The sequence below is a fragment of the Protopterus annectens genome, chromosome 8.part0, assembly GCF_019279795.1.
Source record: "Protopterus annectens isolate FY-2018-M chromosome 8.part0, PAN1.0, whole genome shotgun sequence".
NCBI lineage: Eukaryota > Metazoa > Chordata > Ceratodontiformes > Protopteridae > Protopterus > Protopterus annectens.
This window is the reverse complement of record NC_056741.1, coordinates 1,408,051,227-1,408,063,250: the sequence shown is the minus strand read 5'-3', so window position 1 is coordinate 1,408,063,250 and position 12,024 is coordinate 1,408,051,227.

Here is a 12,024-nt window from a genome sequence, read left to right as displayed (position 1 = left end):
AACAACTGCTGAGACTGTCTGAAACTCTTAGTCCTGTCTAAGTAATAGCGTAACTGTCTGTGTACATCTAAAGTATGCAAAATCTTTTCTCCCTTGTTTTGGGGGTCTGCATAAAAGGTAGGTAAATGAATAGTTTGGTTTAAAGACACACTTGAAACCACCTTAGGCATAAAGGAAGGGTTAGTACGTAAAGATACCCTATCCTTATGGAAAATCAAGAAAGGCTCAACCGCCATAAGGGCCTGCAATTCAGAAACCCTTCTTGCAGAGGTAATGGCCAACAAAAAAGCAGTCTTCCATGACAAATATTTTAACTCAGCCGTAGCTGCAGGCTCAAAAGGTGGTAGAGTGAGCTTTTCCAACACATAATTGAGGTCCCAAGCAGGAGTAGGAGCTCTTCGTGGAGGTCTTATGTTCTTTGCCCCTCTGAGAAATTGTTTGAACAAAGGATGAGAAAACAAAGGTGGATCACAGTCATAGTGAGCTGAAATTGCTGCAGCATGAATCTTAATGGAAGAGAAGGACAAACCCTTGTCCAATAACTCAGTAAGATATTGAACAGCCACACTCAGATTAGGCTCAGAAACATCCAAATCCTTTGCTGCACTCCAAAACAAAAATCTCTTCCACTTGTCTGCATACACTTTCCTTGTACTAGGTCTCCTAGCTTCCATAATCACATTCAAAACTTGTTGAGGAAGTTGAGCCCTGCTATGAGCTAAAACAGGATATGCCATGCTGTGAGATGAAGAGAGTGAAGCTTGACATTGAGTAGATGACCGTCCTTTTGGGACAACAGGTGTGGAATCAAAGGCAAGGGCCAAGGTGGTTTCCTTATCAGATTTCTCAGTAATGGGTACCAATGCTGTCGAGGCCAGTCTGGAGCTATCAGGATCATTCTTGGTTTCTCCTGTCTTACCTTTAGCAGTACCTTTAGAAGTAGAGGAAGAGGTGGAAAGGCATATACATGAAGATTTTTCCAACTGAAAGAAAGAGCATCCACTTTCCAAGCTGCCTGGTGTATCCTTTGTGCAAAACTTTGGTAGCTGGTGGTTTAGAGGAGAAGCGAACAGATCTATGTCTCTCCCCATGACACTGTTAATTGCTGAAATACCTGAGGATCCAATTGCACTCGTGGGGATCCATGATTTGTCTGCTTAACACATCTGCTAAGGAGTTCTGCACTCCCGTAGAAACCTTGCCTGAAGATTTAGTTGTAAACTGAGAGCAGTGTCCCACAAAATCATTGCTTGTCTGCATAGAGGGTAAGAATGTGTTCCCCTTTGCTTGTTGATGTACCACATGACAGTTGTGTTGTCTGTTAGAATCAACACCTGCCCTGGAAGAAGTAATTCCTTGAAAGCTGTTAATGCAAACTGGACTGCTAACATCTCCTTCAGGTTGATATGTAGATGCTGTAGTCTGGCAGGCCACTTGTCCTGTATCCACTTTCCATTGAGATGAGCTCCCAAGCTTTGTCCGAGGCATCTGTTGTTAAAATCTGACTCGCCTCTGGTCGGGTCACAGAAAGTCCCTTGTTTAGGTGACATTGCTGAGCCCACCACAAGAATTCCTTTTGGATGCAAGGTATTATTGGAATGACAGTGTCCAGATCCTGGCAGTGCTGTGTCCATAGATTCTTGAGATACCATTGTAGCTTCCTCATATGCAGTTTGGCATTGGGAAGCACCAGAATACAAGATGCCATGAACCCTAAGGCTTGAAGGACTGTCCTTGCAGTCAGCCCGGACTGGTGTGATAGCTGTTGGAAGTAAAGGGAAAGATTCTTTTGTTTGTCCGGGGTCAAAAGGCCATCTGGGTTGCTGTATTCAGTCTCACACCCAGAAAGCACATGTCCTGAGAGGGTACTAGACTGGACTTTGTTTCGTTCACAGAATACCCCAGGCATCTTAGCACTGCTATCACATATTTTAAATGCTGTAGAAGCTCCCTTGCCTTGAGCCAGAATCAGGCAATCGTCCAAATAAGGATAGATCTGTATTCCTCTCAATCTGAAGAAGGCTATCACTGGAGCCAGAACCTTTGTGAATACTCTGGGTGCAGTAGATAAGCCAAAGGGCAATGCAGAGAACTGATAATGAGAATTTCCAGCTCGAAAACGCAGATACCTCCTGCAACTTAGAGTGATAGGAACATGGAGGTAAGCCTCCTTGAGATCCAAAGTTACCATCCAGTGATCTTTGCCCAGTAGAGGTAAAAGCTGTTGCAATGTCAGCATCTTGAACTTGGGAATGTCCAGAAAGGTGTTGAGGATAGACAAATCCAGAATTGGTCTCCACGTGTTCCCCTTTTTTGGTACTAGGAATAGGCGAGAATAAAATCCTAGGCCCCTTTCTGTCATAGGCACTGGTTGTATGGCCCCTATCTGGAGTAATAGAGAAATTTGTCTGTAAGCTTCTAGTCTGTGCTGAGGAGGAATGTCTGGCATGCCCTTGAAAAGTGGCAAGGTATGGAAATAAAATCTGTAACCGTGGTGAATGATATCCAATACCCATCTGTCTTGGGTAATTAAACTCCAGTTCTTCCTGAAAAGTGTCAATCTTCCTCCCAAAGGTGCTGCCAGATGGGAAGGTTCTGGCAGTTGAAAAGGTAGGTCATTGGGTCTGTGAAAGGGCTGACCCCTGCCCTCACCTGAAGACTGTGCAGGTGAGCCCCCTGTCCTGGATCTAAAAGAGCCCTGAGCTCTGCCCCTACCACGCCTAGACCTACCCCTAGACTGGGAATCATAAGAATGATATGTCCACCCCTTGCTTGGCCAATTTCTACTAAACTTTGGAGGTTGAACCTGTAAAAAATCTTTAACAGTGTGCATAGACTTAGCTTTGTCTTCCATTTTCTTTAAAACTGCTTCAACAGGCAAACCAAACAACACATCAGATTGCAAAGGGGCATCCAAGATCCTTGACTTAACATGCTCAGCTAAATTCTGATCCCTTAGCCAGGCGAGGACAGTACCAGTGGCAGCCACCCTAAGAGGCCTGTACAGCATCAAAACCACATTGTAAGGAATGCTTACCCACCTGTTCAGACACATGCACTAGATCTTGTAACTCCTTACATTCAATACCTTCTGCCAGAGCATCTACCTTAGACTTTAACTGTGAAAGAAGATAGATCTGATATCTCAGCATGTGGAATTGACAATTCAAAGCCCTCATGGCTAAAGTTGAAGAAGTATAAACTTTCTTACCCCATCTGTCTAAAGCCCTTGCCTCTTTATCCGGAGGAACCGGATTTTAACAACAGAAGCCTTAACCCCTTTAGGTCCCTGAGTAACAGTCTCTGGATCTGCCCTAGGGCTTTTAAAGAGATACTTATGAGCTTCAGGTACCCTATAGTATCTGTCCAGCTTAACAGGAGCGGGAGGTAAAGAATCAGGGTTAAGAGAAGCCTCTGCAAAACATCTTCCACCACAGAAAGAACAGGAGGTATAGCTAAAGGCCTATGCTGGGGTAAAACAAAAATTCCCTAAGTCTTTTCCTGAATCAGAGAAATCCTGACCTTCCCATTTAAAATGCTCCCTCATGGAATGGAGAGTCTCTGAGAATGAAAAATCCTCAGGAGGAGAAGCAGTAGGAGTGGTGTCATCCACATCAGAATCAGAATAATGAGAAAACTCCTGCAAATCTTCAGCCAAGACTCAAGCATCAGAATCCTGCTCAAAATTCCCAAATTCAGGATCCACCCTAGGCCTTTTGTCAGGAGGGGGCATAGAAGCCCTAATCAGAGTAATTAAATCTTCAGCCATCCTAAGCATATGTCTCTTGGGCACAGGGCCTGAAGTACTAGGAGAGACACCTGCTACAGCTAAACCTGGCCTGCCCCTGGAAGAAGCCTTGGTAACAGTAGGGGAAGGCCTAACCACCTTAGGCAGAGAGGGAAGGACAGTTACCTGAGAGGCCCCTTCAGCCTGGCCTACCTCCTGAGAAGACACATCCTGTAACAATAAAGTCTCTCCTGGGACTCTAAGGAAACTTCTGTTTGGACCTCCGCTCAACTGAGCCTTCTAAAGAACCGACATCCGGACGGACGGTTCTTCTAACCTAGGCCTAGGTGCTTTGTCCTCGGAGCATCCGACGGCATTTTGTAATTGCACCGCTTCAAGACTAACCTGGCACAATCTAATCTCCTCTTTATAGTGCTTGTTAAATCTAGCACAAGAGGGACACCCAACAACGTTGTGCTCAGGCCCTAAGCAAGGTATACACAAGTTATGGTAATCCCTATGTGGTATCTGTTTCCCACAAGAAATACAGTTATTTACTTTTTCTGACATCCGTAAAATACTGAGGCAAGAAAAACAAAATATTCCCAACGGGTACTTAGCCAACTTTGATTCGGTCTGAAACTCCGCTCGAAAATCTCAGGACGCCAACCTGCACTCGCAAATTTGCTTCTGCATCGGACCACGCGGCAAAAAAGACTGAGGATATGACGTCTGTCATGCGCATTTATACCCAGTTTAATGCGCCTTGACCGACGTCAGCCATATACTTTGGTATTCGGGCCGACCGAGGACAACGGTATACCCCAAGTGTAAGGACTGCAGCAATGTGAGATGAAGAACATCAACACCAGCACAAGCTAGAGATGATCATCTTTTAAAAGAGACATGCATGTCATGGGAAGGGGTGGGTCAAAGACAAACTCTAGAGGCACAGGTCAGTACAATACTTTTCCCACAGTATAAAGTGAGAGATGCATTTGATTTTTTTAATGGGGCTTTGAAAGTGTATGTATTTAACACAAAAGGAGACCAAGGATGGTACGTAAGTTTTTTAACTTGCTCAGGGGTAAAGCAGTGCACAGTTTCTAAACTCTTGCATATTTTGAGAAGAATCCAAAAATGTATGTAAATTTCAACAACATAAAAGAAAGTCACATGATAGTGTTACTGAAAGTATTACAGAAATCAGCATTTATTTTCATAGGCGAATGAGTGGTTATACGATCACCACATTAAAAATCCCTGCAGATCCTTTGAGGGGAAAAGCTCTCGGTACTTTGTCTAATGCCATGATGATTTGGTTGGCAGACCAGGAGGGTAACATTGATGAGATTGTGGGGAAGTGGGCCTCTAGCTAGCTGGCAGGTAATGGTCATGGCATATAGGTATACGGACACCCATGTGGCAGTAGAAACCATTACAGCAGGTTATACAGAAAAAAAAAGAAAGTCACATCTTCTGATACACACCCAGGTTTTAGGGTTAAATGCTTTGGCTGTAACCTAAAGAGGCATGTGGAGTCTTGCAGTCCAGTGAGGCAGGATGGTCAATAAACATCTCAGGAAGGAATAAACAAGGCTATGACAGTGGTGAAATGTCAACAAACGGCTAAATATCACAGAATGTAGTATCCTTTTCTTGTAAAGGGGAAGGAGGCCATTGCTAAAAGGGACACAGCCTCTCAACCATAACCATGGTACAAGCCTACAGTAGTGAGACAGGAGTACTACTTTCCTGGGCAGTTTACTCAAGTTTGGGCCTTGATGGCAAACCTTTTTAGTTACCTTTGGCCTGAGTTCCTCTGTATTATGAAGAGAGGCCAGGGATGGCTGGTAGGACATCTATAGCTGTCTTTAAGGACATCCCTGCCAATGTCAAAACTGGGAATATCTTTGACAATGCAGTATCTTGTATGCATACTGCTACATGTAGCCAGACATGGAGGCAAACCTTTGGGAAAAGGCAGTATGGGAGAGACCCAGTCATGGCTAATACCTTCATCTGGGGCTGGTAATGTGGCTACCACAGAAGGGAGATTTAGTCAGCAGCAGTCAACTGGGGATTGAGCCACAGAAGGAAAAAGGTAGTGGGCTTCTCCTTGGAGGGGGATAGGTATGTGGAAGTGGTCAACCAGAACTTGAGGTATCATTGGAAGATGATACCACACTCCCTTTCGAAGAGCAATCATGTATGATCACCAAGAATGTGAAGTAGTCTAAGCACGCAGACCCTACTTAGCTGGGCTGGATACAGGTAGCCAAAGAGGCTCCTCATACTGAAGGGCTGAGGAAGCCCATAATCCGTGACAGATGCCTGTTGAACATAGAATGGGCCCAAAAAGAAGGCTAGAGCAAGAAGTAATGCAGAAATTGGTAGAGCCTACCTACAAGCACTTCTAGCCACAGCTCATGATATTCCTTTTGCAGCAGGTCATATTGGCATAAAGTGAACTTAAAGCAGAGTTATGTGGAATTGGTACAAGACTGGGATTTCAGAGGATGTAATAGGGTACTGCAAGACCTGTGTGCAGCACTAAAAGGTTGGGAAGCTGGAGACAATGCTAAGGATAATTTTTTTTTTTTTTGCACCCACAGTCTGCTGATCATCAACCCACCTCTCAACTAATGGACCCATTTAGTCCCCATCAGTGGGGTGAGATACAGCCAGAAGAGGTCATCATCCAGGCAGACATAATGAGTGGCTTGGCTTTTCATATTCTGGCCCTAACCTCCTGCATGCACCTGGCCAAGAGCCAAAGGGGAGTTATGCAATGGGCTGACTGTGAAGGCAGTTTCCTCAGTAAGGGCAGTGGTTCCCAGATCTTCGGCAGGGATATCACACAGACCCCATATGCTCCCTTATGTGGGCATCACTCCTCATCCTCTTGCAGAAGTGAGCTGGTCACCCCCCTTCATTTCTTCTCCTCCCTGCCTAGCTCCTCCAGTCCCAGGCCTGATGATCAATCACCAGTTGCCTGGGTAGCAGTAAGGGCTCTGTCCTTCTCAGCCACATAGTTGGGCTTAAGCCAATCTTGCTTTCATGCTTTCACCTGCTAGAGGAATTCTTTCAGAGGGTTCATAGGTAAGTACTAGGCTATCTATAAGCCTAGCCAGAATGTGTTGGCTTTCATCAACTCTTAGATTAGTTCCCTGTGCCTCGGTCCAGCAGAGCCATTAGTTCCCTATGCCTCTGTCCAGCAGAGCCACTGCAGTGATCCCTGGGATAAATTTTCTGTTTCCCATCCACTCTTCAAGGTTTCTCTTGAAGACTGTTGGTGAAGGGCTCTGCCTACTATAGATTGGAATCCTGTTCCAAAGCATGGGGAGTCTCTGGGACAGGAATCTATCCCTCCAGCACGTCCTATTTATCGTTGTGGTGAGGTTCAGATCCCTAGAGAGTCAATTCTGGGTTGGACATGGCCTTGTATGTCAGGCAGAGATCACCTCTGAGTCAGTGGTATGCAACCGAGTACAGCTGGAGTTTCTTCAGTTGGGTTGCATAGGGCATATGCCCGAGGCCAGTAATCCTCTTGGTGAGGTACTTCTGTGGTCTTTCTAGCTGTTGCAGGTGTCTTGTAAGGTACATCCCAAATAGGGTGTTGTACTCTATGATGGGTCTGATGAGTAGAGGGGTACAATAACCTCTTTTGTTCTAGATGCGAACCCTTTTGTGATTAGGTGGGCCACATAGAAGGATTTTCTAACCACCTTGGCAATATGATTATTAAGGGAGAGATTACTATCTACTTGGGTCCCCAGATCCCTTATTAGATTTATTGTATTTAGGGGACTACCACATATATGGTAGTTTGCGGATACTTTGTTTTTTCCAAAGGGGATGACTATGCACTTTCTGGCATTTAGCTTGAGGACATGATTTTGACACCAGGTATCCTTCTCAGTGAGACCCTTCTGGAGGATGTCTGTATCAGCTGGAGAGTCAATTATGGCCCCCAGTTTGCAGTCGTCTGCAAACTTGGTTAGCCATAGTCCTCCTGTGCTTGCCTGTACCTCTGAGAAGTATATACCGAACAGGAGGAGTCCCAGGATTGACCCCTGGGGGTGCCACTTGTAACTGGTTTAAAGTCGGACCTAGAGCCTGCAACTCTCACCATGTGGGTTCTATCCGGGATCCAATTGGCAACCCATCTCGTGACGCAGGGGTTTATCTTCAGGCTGGTGAGCTTGTCTATAATACCAGAATGGGGAATGGTGTTGAAAGCCTTTGCGAGGTCTAGGTAGGCTGTGTACCTCCTTTCCCTTGTCTAAAGCCTTGGTAACTGTCTCAAAGAAGTCCACCAGGTTTAGGAGGCATGATCTGCCCTTAACAAAGCCAAACTGGGTAGGGTCCAATGTTTAAAGGTTCCCAATTTCTCTGCTAATGAATTCCATGATGATGCGCTCCATAGCCTTGCAGACCAGGCTAGTCAGGCTTATAGGGCGATAGTTCCTGGGGTCCATTGTGACTCCACCTTTGTGGAGCGGGATAACTGTTGCTGTGCGTCACTCTATGGGTACATAGCCTGTAGAGAGGCTGAGTTTGAACAGTGTGCTTAGTTTATTTTGGAGCTCGTGTAAGACATAGCCTGGGACACCATCTGGTCCTATTGAAGCTGTATTTTTGGCTTTGGATAGGGCTGTTTTAACCTGTTTGTCAGTGATTGCCGGGGAACTACATTCTTCTGGTATGGTTAAGGGCCCTTTAGGGGGTGAGAGGGGGGTGAAGTTTGCACTAAACTTGTCTGCCAGAATGTTGGCAATATCAGTTGGTTCAGTGTATTTTGTGCCATTCTGCACTAACTCAGAGCAGATCTGAGTGTTTCAACTTAGGTTCTTGACATAGTTAAAGAACGCTTTGTAGTTATCTTTGGAGTCCTTGGCAATTTTTCTTTCGAAGCTAGCCTTGGATGATTTTATGAGGGATCGTAGTTTCTTGCTGATACTAATCAGGGATGTCTTTCCTTCTTGGGATTTTACTCGTTTCTGTACTAGTTTCCTCCTTCTATTGTATAGCTTGTTTATGGCAGGGGTCCACCAGACTGGTTTCCTTTTCTTGGAGGAGCGAGTCTTGGTTTTGCTTGGGATAGCACGAGCCATGCATTCTTGCAGGTGCTCACAGAGTGCTTGTGGGACCTCTGAGTACCTCAAGTTCCAGAGGTAATAAATATATCCTGCTAGTGGTGATTATTTTATTAGACACTCACAGGTGATAACTGTCTTCCACTGAAGTACAGAAGGCAGCAAATGCTTTGCTATATATTTTCAGCAGAGCAAGTTTTCCTGGATAAATCCTGACAGAAAGGGGTGTCAACTTTCAGACCTGTTGACATACTTGTGGAAACAATGTGGGGTAAAGCATTTAAAGACCACGCCCTGCCATTCACAAACAAATTGTTGGTGGAAAGGTTTTACACTGAATACCATATTAAGAGCATTTACAGACCAGTTCAAGAGAGAGAAGAAAAGGTAAATGGCCCCATCTTCTATTTGCATACAAGAAGGTGCTCCAGGAATCCACAGGCTTTTCAACCTTTGAACTGCTATGTGGTCACAGGGTAACAGGTCTTATAGATTTAATCTGTGATTGGGATTGTCAGGAATTTGTTGTGGAATACAAGACTTCAGGACTAGGCTTGGGGATCTCGTGTAGATGGCCCATGAGCACCTGGTACAAGTACAACAGCAGCAGCATAGAGTCTGGTATGACAGAACAGCCATAGACTATTTTGCAGGGCTGCAGCTGATGGTGCTTATTCCTGTTAAATACCACAAGCTGCAGGCAGCCTGGGAGGGGAGCTTTCACCACTGTGAAAAAGGGTGTCTATATTACATGATCGAAGTTTCAAAACATAGAATCTGATATGGTCAACACCATATAATCGAATTTGTGAAACTTCAAAAATGTAATACAAACACAACAACCTACACAAACAAACCATTTAAATGCTCTAAGCAGGGGGGCAAGCCCCCTGCACCCCCCACAGCCCCTGCTACCTAAATATACCAATTCAGAGATCGCACTACAGTGCAGAAAAGGGAAATCTTCCCTTTCCGCGCAGTATGGAGATCTCCGTTAAAACATTCAAGGTTTCAAAACTTTGATCATATGGTGTCAACCATATCATATTCGAAGTTTTGAAACTTCGATCTTATTATATAGACCCGAAAAAGGAAAGTGATGTCACCTACATGGTAGAGTTGCCAGGCAAGATGCAGAAACACAAACTCCACCATGTTAACATGATAGATAAATCCTTACTGTGAGAGAGGCCCTGGCACTCTGTATCAGCAGTGGATGGCAAGAGGAACAAGAGAGGGATTTTATAGGTAGATCAGCAAGCTAATCCCTATCTGCATTCAGGAAATTTAAGAAGTATTGTAAAGTTTTGGGTGTATGCTTACTAGTAAGTCTACGTTCCATGGGAACACAGGACCTCAACAGTCCATCAGACAGGCTCCTTACAGGGTGCCTGGGAGAGTTAGGCAAACCCTGACAGAGCGGAACTGTGGGACATGTCGGAACTTGAGGTTAAGCTAGGAGTCCCAACAGTCCTTGGGCCTCACCAGTGATGCTGGTGCAAAGAAATACGCCAGCATCAGGTTCTCTGTGTATTGTGGAAGATTAAACAGTCACACAGAAGCAGCTGCTTAACCCATGACCAAAGCAGATGAAGCCTTGAAGTAGCTGGGTTGTGGTAAGTATCTAACCAATTGTGACAGGACCAAAGTTTACTTGGCAGATTCCCTTGATACCTGTAGCCAAGGAGAGGTCAGAATTTGTGACCCCATTTATGTTATGAGTTTACAAAAAAATAATCTTTTTGGAATGAAGAATATCCATGCAACATTCCACAGGTGGTAGATTGCATCCCACCAGGAGTGGGAGATTATGCTCTTACTTACTTTGGAGAGATGGCAGTGTCACTTACAGCTGTTTGTGGGTAGAATATGTTTACTATCTCAGGGAAGTGTTGACCAAATTACAAAGTACATGCCTGACCATTAAGGCTAACCAGTGTCAGGTGTGGCAGTACTATCTTAAATGGCCCCAAGTATGGGAGGTGAAAAGATCAATTAAGCCAGAACTTGTCAAGGTTGAAGCTATTTGGGCATAGTCTTAGGAATAGGGGTTACTACCCTTACAGAGCTTACCTGGAAAATAGAACAAATTAGTTTGTCTGGATTCCAACCTGTAAGCGGGTATTTCAAAACCTAAGAGGCTTTGAGAGGACAGCCCCCTGTACTACCTAGTCTTTAATTACAAACAATAATTCAGTGTACAAGTAAACTCTCTTCCACTTATGGGGTGGGAGTTGTACCATTCTTGGCCATGTTGTCAGAACAGCACTTAAATGAATGTACCAAGGTCTCCCTAACCCAATACCAAGACTTTTCCCTGGTTTCAGAGTTTCACACCATTTTAGTTCATAACTCTTCTCATAGAAAAAAATACTTAAACCATGTTTTATACATGTAATGGAAAGATTTCTCAGGAACTTTGGCTTAATTACATTACATCATATTATATCAGTTTCATTCAGCTTCATTTTGAAGGTCTGGCCAGTGGCTGCTTTGAAGTGCTTTGTTTCAGCATGTTATGGCCCCTTGGTTTCCCCTCTCTAAAACCTGGTATGACATAATTATATGCAAGCAATTAAGTCCTCCTTGGGGAAACTACATAAAGCTGCATTCTATATTTCAAATGTGTTTCTTTTTTCATTTTAGAAAAAACTGTCATAAATTCTCAGGAACAGTAAAATACATTGCAAATTAAAACCATTCAAACATAGTTTACAAAAGTGTCAACACTGCAATAATAATAATAAAAAATAAAATAAATAAAATGTATCTCAAAATCAATTTTGTCTCAACTGGCACCACGGTATTTACTTACTGTTGAGCTCTATGCTTCATTTTATACAATACAACAAGTGGTCTTCTGCTTACCTAACACTGGCCAGTGCTGCTTGTCTGCACGGTGCAGTGATTCACATCGCTACATCATTCTGTGATTCTGGTAATGCACATCTGCTTCAAGTAATCATGTCACTCTGTTTAGAATGCCTGATACTTTGTTCCTTAAAAGAAATCACTCCATTGTACCTTTAAAAATCACTAATATTCAGAGACATGTCACTATATGTTAAAAGTAGTAGCTTTTCTGGTTAAAGTCATTATGTAAGCTGACATGCCTGTTTTACAACCAGCATACCTACTGCAGGATCCACCCTGCTCTAACAGGGTGGACCTGGAAGGTAAACTCCCCATCCCATTCTC